This window comes from Trichogramma pretiosum, unplaced genomic scaffold, assembly GCF_000599845.2.
Source record: "Trichogramma pretiosum strain Unisexual culture from Peru unplaced genomic scaffold, Tpre_2.0 scaffold114, whole genome shotgun sequence".
Taxonomy (NCBI): Eukaryota; Metazoa; Arthropoda; class Insecta; order Hymenoptera; family Trichogrammatidae; genus Trichogramma; species Trichogramma pretiosum.
The window spans coordinates 268,980-291,146 of record NW_019640798.1 but is presented as its reverse complement, the minus strand read 5'-3'; the positions used below and the strand labels follow the sequence as shown (position 1 = coordinate 291,146).

General features: G+C 45.5%; 1 protein-coding gene across 1 annotated transcript in view; it reads right to left on the bottom strand.

Moving 5' to 3' along the window:
- Nucleotides 1-6,422, bottom strand: part of LOC111693586 (gamma-aminobutyric acid type B receptor subunit 2-like) — a 30,801-nt gene extending 24,379 nt beyond the window's left edge. The window contains exon 1 of the mRNA XM_023458516.1: nucleotides 6,378-6,422. The gene's annotated coding sequence lies outside the window, so the exon portion shown is untranslated. The remainder of the gene's footprint in view (nucleotides 1-6,377) is intronic.
- Between the last annotated feature and the right edge of the window lie 15,745 nt (nucleotides 6,423-22,167).

Below are 22,167 nucleotides of genomic sequence, written 5' to 3'. Positions count from 1 at the left end.
GGGGGGGGGGGGGGGGGGGGTACGCGCGTAATTAACGAATAAATACGAGATGCATGCCTATGCAGGTAGTATTGTAGAGCCAACCAAGCAGCACGTCGCATCGTGGCAGCATCGCGTGGATCAAAGAAGAAATGGAGCGCATCGCGTCGACGAGGCTGCTGCAGTGCGCACGTACATAATCGATACAACCTCTCTATCTCTCAGCTATCTCTCTCTCTCTCTCTCCGATGTGTTATACGTATGCCGTACAGGCCGATCATCGTCGCATAGGCAGTAGCCTAGTGTGTGTTGAGGTTGTACAGAGATAGAGAGCCAAGAACTATAGACACGTTAAGTTTGCCTCTTTATTCTTCTATTTCCGTTCCATCCGGCCTTTTTTTTATTATTATCGAGCACGAAAAGAAGAGAGACAGAGAGAGTGAGTGAGTGAAACAAGAGTGGAAATTCGCCATGAAAAGATTTCAGCCTGCATACTTTGGAGCTACGAACGATTTATACACTCGGTCGATGGAGACGATTCGTATTTCTTTCCTCTTTTTCCCCAATTTTTCTCTCTCTCTCTCTCTCTTTCTCTGTTGCTTGGGATCTCTGTGTGTTTTTTTCGTCGACGGAATTCGTAAAACAACGGCAGCCACGACGACGACGACGGCGGCGAAATGACTGCCGGTTGAATAATTCAAGATGCGCGATGGCTAGGAAAAAAGGGCGTCCCAGTGAATCGGTCAGGGAGTCAAGGTCTTTTATATACTTTTCTCACGTATAAGGTGCATGTATCGCGGCGCGCGATAGACACCGAGCTTTAGAGCTTGCGTCGACTACGTCGACGTCGGATAAGCTCGGCTCGGCTGGCAAAGGGAAGGCGTGTGTGTATAGCATAGGAATAAGTGCGCCCTATACACCTAGAGAGCGAGAGCCTCGGAAAGAGCCTTTTTAAGAATTTACATCGGCCGAAACACGCTTCGCTCATTTGATCGGACTTATATCGAGTCGGCTGGGGTAAAGAATAAAAATGCGCATGCCCGCGGCAAACCCGGCGTTGCATGCCATACAATAATAATGCATCCTATATGTACAGCGAGCCGAGAGAGCTAGCTCTAGCGGCGCGGCGCCAAATAAAAAACTGTAAAACTCGCCAATCGAGTTTAAAGCTTCGTTATGTGGATTGGCTTTTCTGCTGCTGCTGCATAACTCGTGGCCCGATCTGGTGTGCGTATATAAAGGTACGCGTGTATAACTTTTCGCGGTCGTCGCGACGCTGTGGCTCGCATCGATACGTTTATAGGACTCTGCGTGTACATAACGCGAAACTTTACGCTGTCGATGCTTAAAAAATAAAAAGAGAGAGAGAGAGAGAGGCGAAACAAACAACGAATGCGTATATACGGTATATAGAGATAGATTGCGAAATATAGGCGAGAAAATATATAACAACAACGGAGAGGAGCCAGCCACACATAATTGGCTTTGTTCGCCCAACAACAAACAACTACTCGTGGATCGAATAATAATTGGCTGGGAATCTGCGATGCGATGTATACCTGACGCTGCTGACGATCAGCTATAGCTAGCTCGCGATCCCTCATTAAATTGTTTTATATATTATGTATACCTAAGCGAGGTGGGAGAGAGAGAGAGAGAAAAAGAGAGAGATATCGACACTCGGGCAAATATTATGATCGGAGCACCGATACGGCGTGTCGCTTTTGATTTTTCGCTGATTCGCAGCAGCAGCACCGCCCGATTCGAACAAACGAACCAGTTGAAAAAATTTCATTGCACGAGACCCGCGGGGGCGCCGTCGAACAAAAAAAGTTGAGCGCGCGAAACATCCGGAATTGCCGCTGCCTCTCACGCAACGACGAAACTAAATAACGAGCGGCGAGAAACGAAATTATACGTACGGAATCGTGTCATTATGTGGCTGAAAGTTGGCAAATATTCTCGCGGGCAAACTTTTTCCCTGCCTCGCGAGTTTGACTGCATACACACACTCACGTGTGCGCTGCATTTTGTAAACGTGGTACGTACGCCCCGTGTCTTTCGAGAGCACCACACATAAGCATAACAAACTCACACACACACATGCACGCGCGCGCATGCCAGGCCGAGGAAATAATTTCTCTCCCGCTTTTGTGGATAAATTTCGGCATTATATACGGACCGACGCCGTCGTGTGTATGCGCGCGCGCGTGTGTGTGTGTGTGGCCGCTGGTACCACGGCGTATTTCATCAATCTCGAAAAAAGTTCATTAAAAAATATACTCGGGCCTGTGTAGACACGTGCCAACGAGAGCAAAGAATGCAAACGCGATGTAAAGCTCTGCGTACAAAGTAAATTTTTCCTCATATCGCGGCTGTTATTCGTGTAGTTTCATATATAGTACAGTGGAAATTACATCGTTCGAAGTTCTGTTATTCGAATTCTTCGAATTGCGTGACACTAAAACACGTAATACTTCCTACGATTCAATCAAAAAAGAGATTTTTAGAAATGAAAAGTTAAAATATTGTTTATCACAACGCCTCTTCTTTATTTTGTAAAAAGGTAAAATATTTTGAAAATTTTTCAATTTCAGTGGCATTCGGTAATAGTGTCTGTGTTTGACTTTTGATTTTTTTTTGATTCTAAGTTGAAATACTAGTTTCGTATTTATTCATTTTCTTACGATAAAATTTTTCACTAAATCTCATGGGAAAGATTTCAAAAGGGTTTGTTGTTATTTTTGTCGTTGCCAATAATCAATCAAGGAGCGCGTGTTGGGCTCCGAATCCCGCCTTGCACCATCATCAATTTCACTGCCCTCTCCAAACTTGACTCTTACTTATTCCCGAAACTTTGCCTTTTCTCTTGTGATTTGCTAGAATTCGGGCACGCGCCATCTAGCGGTAACTTAGTAACTACTCAATGTTTTGCTCGATCGCGGACGAGGTTTGCCAACGTCTGAGAGAAGACTTAAAATGAAATGTATTAAGATCATTTCTACAGTTCTAATTCATATTTATCAAACACTCGAACGGTTTCTGATCGTATTTTAAAAGTTTTTGCATTGGAAATGAAATATCACATACATACAAAACATTTTGAAAAAAAATTGACTACTGCGAAATTTCCTTTGAACAATGCAATTTTTTTATTAATTATTTTAGAAAAGGACTCGGTGATTTTTTTTGCGCAGGTGCATGGTACAATTTTTTTTCTCGAATATTAACTAACATTTTCAATCTAATTCTTTCGTTTATTATGTGATATATTTTGTCAAACATCTTCCGAAAGTTATTTTGTAGCTATTCATATTGCAAAATAAAATTTATCATTTCGAGCTTATTATGGCGTCGTATCGTATAATTATCCAACTTTAGCATGGATACAATTTAATGATTAATCGATTAACCTGGCCTAATCTGATTTCGCTCGGGTTCTAAAACGTATACGACGATGCACGAGCGCAAAAACGAATCTATAGGTGTTACAAACTCGGCTAATAAGTCATAATGTCATATTGTCGGGGATGGAAATGAAAAATCGTAGAAGCGAATTCACAATGCAAACTGTGAAAAATCAAAAGAAGACGAGGAAGTTTATAGCTCGGAACGGCTGGATATATCGAAGTTTCATTATTTAGCTGGCCGCGATATATATAGAGAGACAGAGAGAGATAGAGAGGGTGCAGGGGGATATATAGGCAGAGACGAATACATCGAAGAAAGCCGATAAGTTTAATGAAAAGTTGCTTCGTTAAAGTATATATATCCGACAAAAGAGAGACTCGTTATACAGAAAGAGAGTAGTGCTGCTATACTGCGACGAGGCCGACCCCCAGAGAGAACTGATACTATCTTTTTTTCTCACTCGACCTTAATTTTTTTTCTCTCACCTCACACTCCGCTGGACTATCTGGCTCTCTCTCACTCAGTCACTCTCTTCATGCTCGTTTTGTTTGAGCGTTCCACGCGCTTGTGTTTTGAATCGTCGAGCACATTCTCTCGCTCTCTCTCATCTCTGCTCGTAAAGCATACACACACGGAGACACACACGGCCGCTTGTGATTCGGGATTTCGAGCTCAAATCTAGTTGGCATTTAATACCCGAGTTAATTTTCTCGTACATACACACACACACAAAACCGATCGAGTCTCTACACAAAATCTAAGTACATACACACAAGCTCGCGCACATTCAATCTTCATAAACACACGTTACGTTTGCTTTTATATCTCGATTCGCAATCTCGGCGAGCTTAAGCAGCTGAAACATTGCCCTGTGCACACACGCTCATGCATGGCATGGCATGCATGCTTACTTGTAAACACAAACACACACGCGTACAAAATCACGTGTACGTGTAAAATAATAACTTAACTCTCTTCATTGCAGCGCGACTCGCTATACACACATAATACGTAATAACATTCGCGCGCGCGCGACAGGAGTGCAATGACCTTCATGCGTGGGTGGGTGTGTGTGTGTGTGTGTGATATAAGAAACGTCGCGCTTGCAGCGAGCTGGCGTACCGAGTGCATACCGTGCCTTTACATACTCACACGCACGCACACACACACACACACGTATTGTATATATGTTAAATGTATGCATAATATCGATATATACGCTCGCGCCGAAAGCTCGGGGCACACGACGCCGCCGCCACGCAAGCTCGCACACGTACATACATACAGATATATATGGGTACGAGCTTGCGCAAGCTCATTCCCTTTTCGCCTATATATTATATCGCCGTATACACACACGGCGATATATATATATATATATACGTGTGCGCTACGTAAGGAGTTGCAGCAGCGAGTGCGCGAGTTATCGGGGCCAAACACACACACACACATACACAGCGGGGGGAGCGCAGAAATACGATTTTGCCGTGTAATTAAATTACTCTTTGGAGCAGCAGCGCCGATGTATTATAGGGCGAAAAAATGCTGCTGCTGCTGCTGCTGCTGCTGGCGCGCGTACTTTGTGCATTGGATTTCAATGGGTGTATGTATACGTACGGTATAATACAGCGGCAGCAATCGCAGAATGCACGTATAAGCAGCATACAATTCGTATATAGCCGCTGCTTTCGCGTAGCGCGCGAAATGCGAATGCGCGTATGGCCGCTTATACAGATCTCCCTCTCTCTCTCTCTATCTACACACTACCCCGCGAAGCTCGAGCTTGCAGCTTGAGCTTTATGCATACACGTATACAAAGTCTCGAGAATGCGTCGGAGGAGATGCTGCTGCTGCTGCTCGGGAAAAGAGAAACGAAACTGCACACGAGCTCGTATTCATCCCTCTCTCGCTCGCGCGCCACTACTACCGCCAGCAGCGGTAGTATAGCTCGAGCATCTCTGCCAGGTAGTATAAGCTTAAATGCGTACAAACTAACATTAGCGTATACCTGCTTATGCTCGGGGCTCGAGTCTCTAGTAAGTCGAGTACTTTCCAACGAGTCTACACACACTCGCGTATACGTGCGTGTATATATACGCCGTGCACCCGCGTATAGATGCATAAGTCAGCCTTATATATACGCTAGCTAGAAAACTTGAAAAAAGGAAATCCGGAATTCCGCGTCGAGTGTATGTGCGCAATTTTAAATCTATTTTTAAGGGTAGATATGTAGCATGCCCTGCGCATCGAATCACTATCTCTCTTTCTCTCTCTCTTTTTCTGCTACATTTCGTATGAGCTATGTGTATGACCAGACGCGCATAAAATGAGCATAAAAAAAAACGACTACGACGACGACGAGACCGAGAGGACTAGAGCACAGATTACAGATATATATGTGTGCCGAGAAAGAGAGAGAGAGAGAGCGAGAGAGTGGCAACAGTGATAAAAAGCAGAAAATAATAGTACTCGAATCACAGATGAAGAGATTACAAGCGAGAAGAAGAAGGAGTGAGGGAGCTGGATGAAACTCGCGTTTATGAGACTCTATACAGCAGGCAAGAGAGACGCGGCGCGGCGTACACATCCGAAAGCAGCTCCAAGTGGCTTCCCTAATTGAAAGAGTAATTAAGCTGTTCAGTTTGTCTTTCCCTCTCTTTCCCTATCTTGGTCTATATACACCCTCCCTTCAGCCACTATCTCTGGCCTCGCGCGCGGGCGCGCTATATACAAGCGTATTTATATATCCATGAGCTGGTAGAAAATTCGCCACGCTATTCAGCTTATATATATACATATACGCGCGCGCTATATACTTACGGCTTATAAGCGTGTGTGTAAAGCTCGCCTCGATCGCTCGTACAGCCTAGCGTAACTGACCACCGCTACCCTATATATAATATATACGCGCGATTCAAAACGTCTCTTTGTATGTGTGTCTGTGTGTGTACTTATAATAATACGCGTATATGTTAGGGATTACTCACCTCGGCATATATGTGTGTCAATGCCGTCGTCGTCGTCGTCGTCCACCTCCTCCTACTACTGCTATAACTGCTGCTGCTGCTCCTCTTTGGCGGTAACCGGCTTCTTCCGCGCTGACACTTTTTCCGATCATCGACGGATTAAATAACACAAACTAGCAACAATGGCAACGACGAGACACTTTTTGTCATATCACCCATTTGAAAATACATACGTTGTTATATTATACGCAGCGACGACTGCGTTACACTTTTTTTTATTTTTCTTTTCTTTTTATATTTCAATTGTCTCGCGCACCGCACAGCTTTTATGCATTTACTTATTCATTCATTTATTTATTTTCAACTAAAAACATATCACGAAGAGACAGGGGAAAAAGCTCGTAACCAAAAGAGTCGTCGCACTCGCTCGCAAACTGGGCTAAATAAAAGAGAGAAAAGGAAAGAAAATAGAAGAAAAAAATAAGAAACCGCGCGCGAGCAAAGGACAGTCACCGCAGCAGCTATATAGTGGCAACAGCTCTCACACGTATACGTATACACGATATATAAACTATATAATACGGAGAGAAATGTGTGACTCTCGTCGATGGGAGAGGAACTTTTGGGGCGAGTCACGTGGCAACGAGCTGCAGCATCGCTCGAACTCTCGTATTCTTGTTGTATATAGAGAGAGAGATATGCGTGTGCGGCCCGACGACGTGTTTCTGCGATACTCACTTGTATATTCTCTCTGTCTACTCTATACACGAGCGAGCTTTCCTCTATATAAACCCGTGCACGCCCGTGCTGCGTACGTACGGCAGTTATAAGCCTTTCTCTCTCTTTCACTCTCGACGCACGCCTAGGCTCCGAGTGACACGAGGAATATATACACACATTGATACAGTGACTGAGATAGAGAGAGAGAGAGATACGTGTATGGCCTAGTCAGGGCACCATAGAAAATGCAGTATAGTATATCACAAGTAATATCGGTTTGTATTATTCATAATACAGTTTTGATCCAAGTAGTCGTGGGTATGCACTATATGTGACAAGCAGTCGTGTGGATGCGTGTCGCCGCGCGTGTCACTGAACGAGATCGTATGCACGCGTATCGTAAATGTATGCCTATGGGGTGGTGGTGGCGAGTGAGCGGGGAACTCGCCGCCACAGGCAGAGAGAGAGAGTAGGTCAGTCGCGGCGACACACGAGCGCGACGGCAGCGGCAACGGCACTACCGCTGCGTTATACGCAGCCACGGCACTCGGCTGACTCCTCGGCGAGCGAAAGAGGCAGCAGCGGCGGCGGCAGCGGCGGCGGCACCCTCTTACCGCCTCTGCGTGCGCAGCTCTCTCTCTCTCTCGGGCAGTGGTACTACAGTGGTAGTAGGTATGCCATCCACCACCATCCCCTGCAGCTTGACTGCTGCTGCTGCTACATGCACATACATGCTCCGCTGCTGCCAGCTACCTACCCCCCAGCTGCATGTACACACATGCACCACGGAGTGCTGTGTGTGTGAGAGAGGCTCGCTGCAGTCGCAGGCGGAAAATAAAGCTGCACTGCCACACATTTTCTCCTCGCCGCCCTGCCCCCCAACTCGAGTCAACGATCGCGACGCCCGCGATCGTGCGTGCGCGCTCGTAAATGCGCTTTAATATATGTATACATACATTTCGTACTGCGAGCTGCAATCGACGATGTAATTAGCCTCGAGAGACGTACCGCGCGCGATATCTCGCGCGACCCATCGATATGACGATACGACGACGATGATGTTGATCGATGAGATTTTGCTCTCTGTGTTATAAGCACGAGAACGAGAGAGGAGATTTGTGCTGACTTTGGCCAACCCCCCGCTGTGCTGTTGTATTGCTGCTGCTGCTGCTGCTTCCAGCGTATACACACACACAGTGCAGCCATGGTATTATACATCAGAGACGCGTATATAGCGCGACAGCTTATTTATTATCACACGCGCGAGCGCTCGCAGTAGCTGCAGCAGCAGCGGCGCGCGACATTTATACCTGCCTATATAGCCTGGCCTCTCGACTGTACTTCTCGCTTGCTCTCTCTCGTGGCTGCTGCTTCTGCTGAAATTGACGGAAATTCGATAATCCCCGAGCTATATTCCAATCGTTGATTCGATAAACGCGTCTTTCTCTCTCTTAGTCCGTGTATTAAATAACGTTTCTGTTAAATACCGCAACGAAAACTCAGAACTTGCGACTAGATCGTCGCTCGGTACCTGTCTCGAGAGAGAGAGAGATCTGCATAATACGCGCGACTATTTTCGCCCTGCGCTTTTGGCATCCGCTGCCGGTGTATGCGCTCCTTTCTTTATATCCTTATACGGACATTACCGGCGCGCGACTTTGCAATATTCTGAGATCTCGAGCGAATAAATATCACGCAGCCGCGAGAGTCTATACTCTCACACATATCGAATGCAGAGAGAGAGATCCAAATCGAAAAAGTCTGCGTCGCGCGCGCGCCCAAGTACATTTCGCGAGCGAGACGACGAAAGAGAGAGAGAGAGAAAGACTCTTTCGGCGACGTGCGGTGGAAGGCGCGCGCGCGCGCCAGAGGCCATAAAGTCGGGAAAAAAACTTTTCTGCCGGTATCGCGAAGAGATACTCGAATACGTATATATACGTATGCGCGTTCGAGGATCATTGTTGAGAGGCAACTTTTGGAATTTCCATCGTTTAACCTATCTGTATGATATCGTATATAAATAGATGGATAGAAGGGATACTAGCTGATGTAAAAATAAACTGTCGGCGCGCGCGCTCGCGCGGAGGAGCTCACGGGGACGCAAAAGTTGTTGCAAATAAAGATGCGGCGAAATTTGCAAAGTTGAGACGAGCTGCGGCGGATCGTAGAGAGCTCCTGGCCGTTTATACGTAACATATACCAGCTGGGAAATTGAATAGTCTCTCTCTATCGCGGTGAGATCGGTGAGCGCGACGAGAAAAAAGTTGGTTGTCATTTCGGAGTCTCGGCATCTCTCTCGCCTCGCACCCAGTGCACAATCGTGAGTTGTCTCGTTGCAGTTCTCGCGCGCGCGTGTGTGCGTGAGTGTGTTCCATAGCGAGGCATCGCGCGATAATTAGCGCTAATGCATTTGGCCAACCTGCGCCGCTCGGTCGGTCCGCAGCGTCTATAGCGCCCAATAAGTGCATGCACTTGCCATAGCCAGCTATAGCTGCGGTGCACACATGACTTACACAGAGTCGAACGAGCTGCGTATACGTATACGTGAACGCGTTGTGCAGGTTCGGTTTATAGGTATATATATATATAGAGCTGCCCAAACCGACGCGGGCGCAATAGGAAACTCAAAGCTCGGCCTCGTGCTCCGCTGCTGCTGCTACTGCCACATAGATACTATATGCAGCGCGACGTGTGGCCTCGGGCTTCCAACGACGACGGCGCAACAACTATTATATAGCTCGAAACTTTGCGTCTAGATGACCATCGCTCGCTCGAGTCCAGGCGCGCGCGCCCGCGTCCACCTATACATACATAGTGACACATACACCTATACACGCTGCACACAGCGTGTGGCATAGCCAAAGAGCGTCCGAGCGAGGTAATTCCGTTAGCGAACGATGCCGTACTCGCTGCCTCCAGTTACACACACACACACACACACTATAGGAGCGAGCTGGCCTTATTATTTCAGAGCTTTTGCCAGTCCTCGCGCCTCGTCGGAACACCAAGTGGCAAAAGTAGTTTTCGCGGCAACTGCATTATGTATGACGACGGCCGTCGCTTCTGCTGCTGATGCTACTGCTGATGCTGAGTGCGTCGTGTATAGAGAGAGAGAGAGAGTAGTATATGAGTTTGTTATAATGATGATGATGACGATGATGCGCCGGAGAGCCGGAAGGGGTGCGCGCGCTACAGTTCGCTGGGCGATTATCCGCGAATTTTACCCGTACACCCCAGCGACTGCTGCTGCTGCTGCTGCTGCGCTTTTTCAATGAAAAGCTGCCCGAAGCTCGAAAAGATCGGATCATCGGCTCAGCGCGCGCGCCAGGCCGGGCTTAAAGCTTCATTCGAGATACCGTCGAGCTGCGAGAGAGTCTAAATAGCGAATAATTATAACGAGGCGATCTTTTATATCGCCCATCCGCGCAAACATCGCTCTGCAGAGTCGTTGTCACATTTTTTTAACTTTTTCCGGGGGTTTTGTTTTTTTTTTTTTACCGCCGTTTTGTTTCCCGAGAACCTCGGGCTGGTTCATAGAAAGCAATTGATTTTTCGTCTCAAGGTAAAATGCCTGCCTGCATATACTCTACACACACACACACGCGCGGTGCACGGCAAGTGCTATAAGCGCAAGCGAATATTAATACGAACACACACGGACACACAGACACCACAGCCCCGAAGAGAGATAGCCGAGCTTGATAGAAATTCAAGGCGAGCGACCGATTTCTATATGTATTTATAAAACAAAATCGCTTTTCCATTCTTCGCTCGTATATTATTCAGCAGCTTTACTAACTCATTATATTTTCTGTCGCTGCTATCCACGCTGACGCTACCATTGCCATGCTTATCGATCACACACGCGCCTGAATCGGAAGAATATACATACACGTATCTTGCAATGATTCATCTTTGAATTATTTATCGCTTCGCTTGGAAATCGCGAATGAGAATTGATCAGAATTACATGGATAATTTATTTATTAATAACTGAAACATTCAAGCGTTAATTACTGACACTGGTTCTTTTATTTTGTACTTGAATACTTTTTAGATCATTTCAATTGTGGATCGAAATGCGCCATCTAGGGATGGATTTCGAATGATCGATTGAAAGATTTTGATCAAATGTATGTATTCATTTTTCACTTAAATACTTTATAGAACATTTTAGTTGTGGGTAGAAATACGCCATCTAGGAACAAATTTCGAATTACAAAATAAAACGAGTAGAGCTTTTAGCAGGTAAAACAATTCACTTGCGAAATAAAGTTACATTGGAAATCCACGCGTTACAAGTAAAACGAGCATTTAAGTAAGATGTGTTATCGAAATTGAAAATATGTATATGATAAAGTACATTTACCGCTACTATTTTTCGACAAATTATTCTCAAGTCTATCGAGGCCTGATTTCCATCAGGATTCGCAATTATTTTTCAACGTATACCTGGATACAAAGTTTTATTTCCCGCGCGCCGATAAGAGAAGAGAAGTATGGAGTTTGCGCGAGGGTTCAAAGGATAACTCGGAAGTCTGCGGCCGTGCGCGCGGGCGGCTACTTGTCATTTCCACGATCTACAGCCGTATGTATATATAGCCGTACATCGAGATAGAAAGTCCACTCCATACACGCGTACGTGTGTGTCTCTCTCTCCGTATGTATGTGTATGTAACTGCGGTTTTCGACCGGAGCTCACAGAGACTCGAGAGCACGCGCGCTTACGCATACACATATATACCTACGTTAGTACCTATATAGCGAGCAGACATAGCGTAGTACGTGTGTACGCGGCATAACCAGCTGTATCGAAAGGCCCTGCAGTTGAGCTGCGCCGACCGCAAAGCGCCTTCCTCTCGACTGGATTTTGACGTTTGATCGCCGCCCGTACAAAGAGGAACTCGTTCCGGACGATCACTCGGCTTTCAAACCTCTATATACGCACACCTTCTTCCAGGCCTCGCGATATAACGTACATATGTATATATAAAACGCAGGTGTGAATTACGCTCGTTCGGTTTAGATGTTTTCGATGCGATCGAATCGAGTTTGTGCGAGACGGTATCGCGCGCGGATCCGTTAAATTCAAAGTAAGCGAACTGCTGGAGCAGGACGAGGTATATATTGTTTTTTCGATCACAAAAAGTTGGTGCTGAACAGAGATCTGTGTATAAATTATTTCAAGATTAAAATGTTTCGATATTACGTCATTAAGAAGATCCTTAACAAGTTTTTTAATTCAAGGAACCTCTACAAATCAGCCCAACTAGCAGATACACACTGAGAGCTTTTGCGAATGAAAATGATCAAAAGCCATGGTTACGATTGTGAAGCAAAAACACAAATACCGAAACGGATGAGAAAAATTAAAAAATCAAGTAATCGTCCATATACTTCATCGCGTTTCTCGTAAAAAAAAAACATAGAAAATAAATGTTCGGAATATCGAGGATTTATCCTACGGGGCAGCGTACGTAATACATCCGATAATACATACGAGAACGGACGCGGAATTAATCGACGAATAGTGTACATAAAACATGAAGCAGCTCACGAAGCTCTATAGGTATACACGGCTATAACGGCGGCAGCACTCGGCTGGAGAGAGAAAGAGAGAGCAAAATCGAACTACTGCGATCCCGCTGGCGCTACAGCCGCTGCTGCTGCTGCTTGCGGCGAGGAGTATCGCAAGTGAAAAAGCATCGCGGCCAAAGACCGTATACGTGGTGCGCGAGATCGAACTGCGTACCGCAAACGTACGACTGCGCGGCACTAGCGTATATGTATAAGAGGCTGCTGCACACACACACACACACACACACATGTAACCGCGCCGCAACTGTATACGCGCGCAGCTTTACGAGCAATAAGTTACAGCGATCCTCCACCTCCTCCTTCTCCTTCCGAAACTGAAACTCTCAGCCTGGCCACTAAGCTCGTGCATATACGTCTATATATATTCCGTAGCATATAGATACCCAGAGCGCAATGTACAAGATGAGGGGCGCCCCGATGATCGTTTTTCACGATTAGCGCGACGCAACGAGAGAGAGACGTTGTAATTATAAGAGCTGCCGAGACGCTTAATTCACATCCTCTGTGTATCGGCGGATCGCGGGCCTAATTTATGTCGGCGCAGGCAGAAGTGTGCTTACAAAGTTCGAGACCGATCGTCGCGAGCTTATGACTTTTTCTTTGCTTTCCGTTTTGTTTCGCAAGCATTCAACGGTTACTCGCGTATATATACACACACACGCGTACGCCCGAGCGCACGTGCAATGATCAGTCGAACGAGCTTAATCGATTTAACATCGCGCAAACTGTGCGAGCTCGGCGTCCTCCCCCCGCGATTCTCTTTTTCTTTTGGCACGAGCAAAGTGCAGTGCATGCATGCAACGCGCATATAGTCGACTGCGATCGCAGATTTGTGCGCCTCCCTCGCCGCTACGCTAGATTTTTCGCTCTCGGCCGCGAAGCCGCGTGGCCGACGAAAAGAAAAAAGATGCGCGCGTGATTTGTATAATTTCATTTCGGCCGAGAGGGGCTGAGCGCGCGCGCGTGCGTGTGTTTGCGTCTGAACTGTCCAGAGAGAAAATACCTAAATATTATACGACCGTTTACTCGAGCGGCTTTAAATGCGAAAAAAACAAAATAAAGAGATGAATTTAAACCGGCTGAAATTCATTCAAACGATGTTAATCGCTTCTATGCAAACGGGCCCCCGCGCGCAAAGAAAAAAAACCAAAGGACTCTTCTCCCTCTCTTTTTCTAGCCCTCTTCTTCATTTTATAACTTGTCCTCTTTCACCCCGTTACGCTTCGCGTTATCCAAATAGCATTTCCATTTGGTTAATGAAATTAAAAAAAAAAAAAAAAAAAATTCATCCCTACCATCGCGGCCCGTTATGCATTACGCGCGTGCTCGACACTATGTACTGGCTTTTGCGCATATTTTTTTTCGCATATTTAATTAATATATAACGTTTCGCAAAAGATTTCATACGCACACAGGCATGCCACCTATATACGTATACGAGCATAATACGAGAGGCTTTAATGACTCGGGTAAAGATGATGGCAAAATGCGCTGAAAAATGCACACGAGAGTAGCAGCTATATAGTAGTCGTCGTCAGCGCGCAATTGGGGAGAGAGAAAGAGAGAATGAAAAAAAAAAAAAAAGGAGAAGAGAGTAGCTACCTACCTACCACTGGAGGCTTGTTACAAATGAGTTTGTGCGATATGCATGCGGTTATTAGAGGAGAAAAGTTTAGGCCGACCCCCCCGAGAGAGTCGGGGGAGCGTACGTTGACGCTTTCTAACCAGCAGCAGCATACATAGCTTAGAGTACAGTAGCAGTAGCAGTAGTAGCAGAAAGAGAGAGAGAGAGAGAGAGAAGTGCCTAGGTCACTCATATGTAGGTTAATTGCGCGTGAAGTGTGTGTGTGGGCGGCCGCTGCTGCACGTGTACAGGCGCGCGCGCGCACACACACGTATACATACCCGTACGTGCATGTGTATATTTTTGCGCGCGCCCTAGGATAAATACACGTTTATACTCGACGTATACGTATACGATATGAAACGTAAGCAGCAGCTTTTCACGCCGACTTACGGCGTCCGTTGAGCTGCGAGTCTGGCTCAGGCCCCGATCATACAAAATGTGCGCTACACAAGTTACATCTATCTGATGGGTCGCGAGATCGCCGCGAGAGAAACAAAAATTCGCGCGACTCGCACAGTCGATGTGATGCGAATATATATACGAAGCGCTACGGATACGGGAGGGTTAATTACATGCTAATCAGTTCAGCCTTATTCCGGTCCAGGTTTCGGTCGCCCTAATAATAATGATAATAATAATGACGACGATGGCCCCGCAGTAGCAAACTAGTAGAGCGTACGTCATATAATGTACGATCGGCCTATAGCGTATGTACGCACTGCTCGGCGAGTGCAGCGACGTAGACTTGGAAAAAAGAAAAAGCTATCCGAACCCGTGTGTGTGTGTGAGGGATATTTACTGGCCTACGTGTCGGAGATGATCTTGCCTGTAAATTTATCGAGCAGCAGCAGCAGCAGCAGTAGTACCTCGCCGAGTCACGATCGTATACGTGTGTTCCGCACTCGCGAGCTTACTGGGTGTGTAATATACACGAGTAGAGCTGGAATATAATTACGAATTCGTCTAGCCGCGATCTGCAGCCGCGACGATTATGACGGGACGACGGCGCGGGCCCCAGCTATGCACAGAGCGAAATAAACGCCGAATCGAAGCATCCATTAAAAAAGCTGCGAGAAGCTCGCCGAGAGTTGAAAAAACGATCGTCCTGTAGCGAGCTACGAAGGAATAAAAGAGAGAGAGAGAGACGTATAGCTCGCGGCTGCGGCGTGTACGCAGGTGGAATAACAAGAAAATCCAGGAGAGCACGCGCGCGTATACAGCAGCAGCAGAAGCAGCAGTAAGCATCGTTTGTTTACGTCAGAGTCTGAGAAAAAGAAAGCCGAGCTATAGCGCCACGGGTAGCAGCTAAATTTTAAACTCGTTCGCTCGCCGCCCGCTCGACTTCCTGCGCGGAAAAAGCAGTTGCGCCGTACGCGTATACAGTAGCATTTTATAACGATGTATCGCATTTTTTATTATACGTAACGGATAAAAAGGGGGCGCATTCGACGAGGAGAAGACGCGCGCCAACGATCTCGTATATACGCGCGGTGTAGTTTACTCTTAATCCGAGGCCGAAGCGGCGCGTAATAACTCGTAAATATTGCAGACGAACGAGGGCCTCCGAGCGTCGGCAGCTCGAGATTATGTGCTACATATATATATACATAAAGACGATGCACAAGTGCGTAATTACATTTTAATGAAAGAATGAATACGAAATTGGCGCGACTCCTCCCGCGCGCTTCTTGGACGGCTGTGTGCGCGTGTGCACGTGTTTGCGCGCGAATATAATCGTCTTAATTCCGTCGAAAGCTCGACTTTCCGACTTTGCGCCCAACTTGAACTTATCCGCGGCTGGCGAAGCTGTGAACTATATAATACATAGATATATGCTACATGGGGTAGGCGCGTGCATATCGGCGCGCACGAGTCGAGTCGCGAAGTGCGCCAGCTCCGCAGCACGGCATATATTATATATACATATACGCATACGCGCAAAGCGAGAGAGAAGCCCGGAAGAGCATCTTGAGCCAACTTAATGAATTATTTAGGTTCAATTTCTTGGGAGGGGTGCGGCCGAGTGTGTACTGTGTGTACATGTGCACACGAGCGTGGAGCTAATATAGTAATAACAATGATGATACCTCGCTCCAAATGGAGTTGCGGTGAGTGCCACTCGTTTGTATTATATTATATATTATTTATTGCTTGTTCAAAAGGCAATGAACGAATTTGCGAGACAATCGATGATGTCCTACTTCGGTAATGGATGCGCGCAGAGTTCGGACACTTCTTTGTGGCTGAAAAAACTTGTCTGTGCGCGAGGCTCGTACCGCTCCTCGTGCGCCTTTGCACGCAGTTGGTCGGCCTGCTCTACTACTACGAGGCATGCCTGATACGCGTCCGAGTGTTACATCGCGCTCGTGTGAACCCCTCCACTATACGACGCGCTCCTGAAGTTTATCGCGTCGTCATACCGGGACGGCTTTCGGCCCGAATTAACTGCTATATATGCTGCGTGCATCTCGCGGGCGACGCTCGACTCTTCGGAGCGAGCCGCATTGTGTGTTCCGTCTCCACAGATATGATACGTATATACATTATATAAGCCGCGCCAATAGACGAGTGCAAGGGTCGTTTTCGATTAACTCCTGCGTGCTCCTCTCCAGATATAGATGCCCTTTGCGGAATCGCATCATGCACGTCACACGAGGCGTCTGAATGGTTCAAGTATCACTCACGTCACAGCGATATTTTCCTGCGCGATTTTTGCGACTCAAAGTTTGGCTGTACTCGTCGTATATCATGAAGCCTCGAGACCCCCAACCGACTTTTCTCTAGCGACATCTTAATTATTTACGTTTTTTTGGTTCGAGGTGGAAAATATAAACGACGATTTTTACTTTAAAGTGTTTTGAGTAAGATCTAGTACCTGCATAATATAACCATGGATGATATAATAATGCATCGTACATTAGTTCTACACAGAATGTCGATGCCGATACTGAGTGACGCAGGCTCGACACGCAATAACAGAATTTGTGCTCCGTACTAAGGTATTTTGGAACATAATCAAGACGTTTGAAGTACCGGCAATCGATTTATTTTTAATCATATTGAATAAAAAATGTTGATTCTTTATGTCTTGGAAAAGAAATACAGAGGCGGGGAAAGTAGACGCGTTTATTACAGTCTCTTAGAGCGAGTTAAAGTTTTATGCATTTCCGCCCGTTTCTACTGTCCTGAAAATGTTCGACAAACGAAAAGAGGTCGGGTTAAAGGAATCGCGGTTGGACCATCATGGTGAACCAATCATAGTGCCCCTGATTCTCGTCATTATCAAATTCAAAGCTGTTGATTTTGCAACCGAATAAAACCTGACTATAATGTTAAATTAGGCAAACGCATCCGTGAAAAACTCATTCTGGTGATGTGTATTAATAAGTAAACATAAGCGAAAGTCAATTTGAAGTTGCAGCGACTCTGCAGCGTCATGCATCTCTGTCTCTCTCGCACTTGAATTACCATACGTGAATCCGTGCGACTTTCACTCAAACGACACAAGCATAGTCGGAGTCGTCGAGTCATTACTTTCATTGGAGTGTATGCTATAAACATGAGTGTATACGTGTTTCTAATACTTTCATTTAGTTCGTAGCGCATAAGAATAGTCAGTATAGGTTACGACGTTGCAACGTGAACGACGAAAAAAGGTAGCATCGACTGCAGCAAGTGGTTTTCGTGAAAAACATAAAAAGTATCTCACATTATACGCGTAACTAAAATTGTGTGCAAACGCAAGAACGATGGACGAGGACGACCACAACTCCTTGGAACAATTGAAAATTTTGCGAGAAAACATCAATTGGGAGGTCGAAAAAGAGCGAATTGAATTTCTACATCAACTTGACCCTCTGATCAGCGATTGGAATGGCCAACTTCCCAATCTCCGAGACATTTTTCGAAAAAAAGATATTGACAATCTTCTCTCGGATTGTATAACTTTCGTGTTGTTACGACCAGGGAATAATAATAAAGCAGAAAGATTCATTGAGTTTGTGATTAGCACTCGTTATAAGGACGAGCCCGAAATTGGTGAAGGCGGCAAGCCATTGTTGCATCGTACTACACCAGTGCATCTTGCAGGTCGTAATTGCTATTATAAGTCTTGCACCCGTAGGTTATTTGAAATCTACAACAAGTTTGAAGTGAACTATACCAACGAACAAGGATTATCACACTTTCATCTGGCCTGCCGTAATGACTTTCACGACGTTGTCAAGAAATTTCTCGAAGTCGGCCAGGATCCTAATTTCGTTGTGCAAGAAACGGGTGATTCGCCGCTACACGTGGCTATGTTTCATGACTACTCACAGCCGAAATACGGAGTGACTGAAGTGCTCTTAAGGAACGGCGCGAATCCAAATTTGCCCAACAAGATAGGATTTACACCTTTGCACTACATAAGCATGATAATCTACAACCGTGCATTTTTTGAATTTTTCTTGAAAATCATTGATGAAGAACATCTCTCTTTGCAGCTCGACGCCCGGGATAAATCGGGTAACACACCGCTGCATCTAGCTGTCTACCGTTGCAACAAAAATAGTATGGAATTGCTGTTGGAACGAGGTGTAGATCCGAATCTGACAAACGAGGAGGGATTGACGCCTCTTCATGTCTTTGGCAAAAGAAAAACAGATAGAATTACTACTCAGTACAACTGGATAACGTCTTTTTTAAAGATCAATGACGAAGTCAATCAGCTGGTCCATATAGACGCTCGGGACAAGTTGGGTCGGACACCGCTGCAATGGGCAGTGGCGAATCTCTGGCCGGATACAGTCGATGTACTCTTGGATCGTGGTGCTGATATGTCTAAATTCGTTTTTCCCACCGAGGATTACTTCGCCGAAATATCCAACTCAGAATATGATTGGCCGGGTAATTTTAAATTGTTGCTAGCGTCTCGCGCTTTGTTCGTTGTCGAGCGCCTTATAACGAAAGGAGGATACAAACTGAATCAAAGCGATGCCTTGACGATTATGAAATTTTTTTCCAAGTTCAAATTGTACGAGAAGTCGGTGGAACTTGATAAATTCTTGCATGATAAGGATTTCGCGAAAGAATTAAAAGAGATAATGATTGACCAGAGTCTATCGCTCTACGATTTGATCCGGTTACGACCCGAAGAGGCGGCCAAACTGCTCACATACGAAGACTACTACAAGTTTGCAAAATCATGGGATTTGCATTTTAATTTAATACATAATTATGAGCTTTCCTGTCTGCGTCTGTGCGAGCAAGTATCAAAAGGATTTTTCCGGTGCTGGGCCCTGGATTCTTTCTTAGAGATGACCCGCTACCGATTGCCAGTTCTTTGCTGTGAAAAGATCTTCGACAACCTATCGAACGAGGATTTATGGCGTATTTTCTTGGCTGGTACAGGACTAAGTCCGTGATGCATTTATAAATGTCTGGTGTTATTAAATTTTGCAGATTTTCCATTTATCATTCAAATAAATAAATTTTTAAAAAAGTTTCGATTTTCTTTATTTTTAAGCACATAACGTATTTCAAGTGAAAGATTGCACGAATCAAAAATTTAATTGTTATTGAAAAATTAAGATGAAGCGCGTTTGAATTAATTCAAATAACTGGAAAAGGGCAAGCACGACAATTTGCTTATTCGAGTAACACTTGAATAATCGGGTTCTACCCTCCGCTTTATTACTCTAGAAATTATATCAAATAATAGTACTTTATGCAATAGTATGGCGAAAAATGTCTTTTTTCGCACATTTTTTAGTGCGCAAAAAGCGTTTTTGGACACTTGTGTGCGGTAAAATGCCCCATTTTGGACACGGGTGTGCGGTAAAACGCCTCATTTAAATGAACGTATTTTTCGCCTACTATTGCATAAAATTTTGTATGCAACACGTGCCCAGCTTTTTGTGCACAGTGTGCGGAAAAAACACCCACTCGTGCCGGCATAGCCGGCACTCGTGTCTTTTTCCGCACACTCCGCACAAAAACGCCTTTTGGGCACTTGTTACATAAATAACTATTACGATACTAGTGGCACAAGTCACACTTTTTGGCACGGCGTAGTTGAGGGCCCGAGCGCAGCGAGAGTCCTAATAGCTGGGCCGAAAAATGTCCCCTATGTCACGAGTATCATACAACATTTTATAGCACTCTGCTAAGTTCACATTTATGCCCCCTTTTCCGAGCCATGAATCGCACTTTCTGGTACCGCAAAGTGAGGTTAGCGCACGAGCGTATGCAAGTGCGATGCGAACGCAGCGCAAATGAAAATAAACCAAGATAGAAGCATTTGAAAACTGACAAACTTTCGATGAAACACTGCCACAAAATTATCGAAACTCAAAATTTCGAGAAACAAATGAACCGATTTTCTTCTAACAACCTCTCCACGATTTATGTTTTTTCACTTGCGCCAAGTGGACAGAGAGACCCCTCGAAATTCACGGGTCCGTCGCATATGAGTTTTACGACGAGCTCCAATTTTCGATCGAATGTAAGTCAATTTCGAACTTTGCCGTTACTTTTTAAACATTACGAGATCGACATGTTGCTTCTCTTCTTCTGAACTTTTTTATTGAAAAAATGAATTCGAGTGTGTGCATTTATGCATTTATTTTTTGGAACGATCATTTTCAATCAACTTTTTGAGTGAAACGTTTTTTCGAAAGGTCAGCTTATCAATCGTGGGTGTCGTAGATTTAATGCGCAGTGTTTTAGAAAAATGAGTCGTAAAAATTGTAAGAAATTCGTTTGAACAATTATCACTCTTATTTCAAGCTCAAGCATCCACATAATATCGAGCACTGTATTGAGTCACGAAATGGTATCGATGAAGATTAAAAACGTAATTCGAGGTACTACTCACTCCTTACGATGCCCAATCGGTAGTTCTTCGTCCATTTGAAAGTAGGTAACGGTTGCTCGACTTGACTTCACGCATCGCTGGATTATCTCCGAACGAATGCAGTGCGCGCCACAGATGCAATATGGCGCCGGGATTGCACAATGGCCGCGAAATGCACTTTTAGGGATGAAAACGGCAACGGTCACGATCGAACACACTCACACTTACACAACACGCGCGCTTAAATAAAATGCTATACAGCTGTGTGTGTGTTGCATATATAATAATAACGCGCGCGGCACTTGATATCGCGTGTCTAAAACCGATACGTAAAGGAGCCCTCGAGCTTTCCTTCTCTCTCTCTCTTTCTCGTCCCTCGAGTACCACCTGAACAATATGTACAACATATACGGTGTATGATGTAATAAGTGTACTCCGTAGGCCGACTATATAGGCATAACTCTTTAACATACAATGTATATACGCACTCGCACTTGCTTTACGCGTACGCTCTGTGCAAAATCAACAAGCAGTCGCTTCATAGTACGAGCCACTGTATCGCGTAATTCGTGCAGCATCGAAATTTCGATATTCGCGTCTCTCTTACACACACAGTGACACATACGGACGCTGGCGGGCGCACACACACACACACACACATACATACTCGTAACTCGACTGACTGCGGCTGCGAAGAGGCGACAACAGACTGTGCGTCGCGCGCGCGAGAGTCAAGATCCGCGAAAACCGAGAGCAGACGTATATACGTACCCTCAATGTTACATACACCTATATATCGCCAAAAGACCATTGTACTTTGAGGTATTCGCGATTGTCATCAAACCGAAATAATACCACGATATAATAAGAGGCGAGTGACAACGAGCTATACCGGCCGAGTGGCCAACGAACTGCGCGACAGTGACGATGCGGTGGTGGTAGGCAGATAGTAGTCGCGGTTCGTCGTACTCCTGTGTTTAACGCTCACATGTCCAGCACGTGCCAAAATAATAATAGGTATTATAGTAATA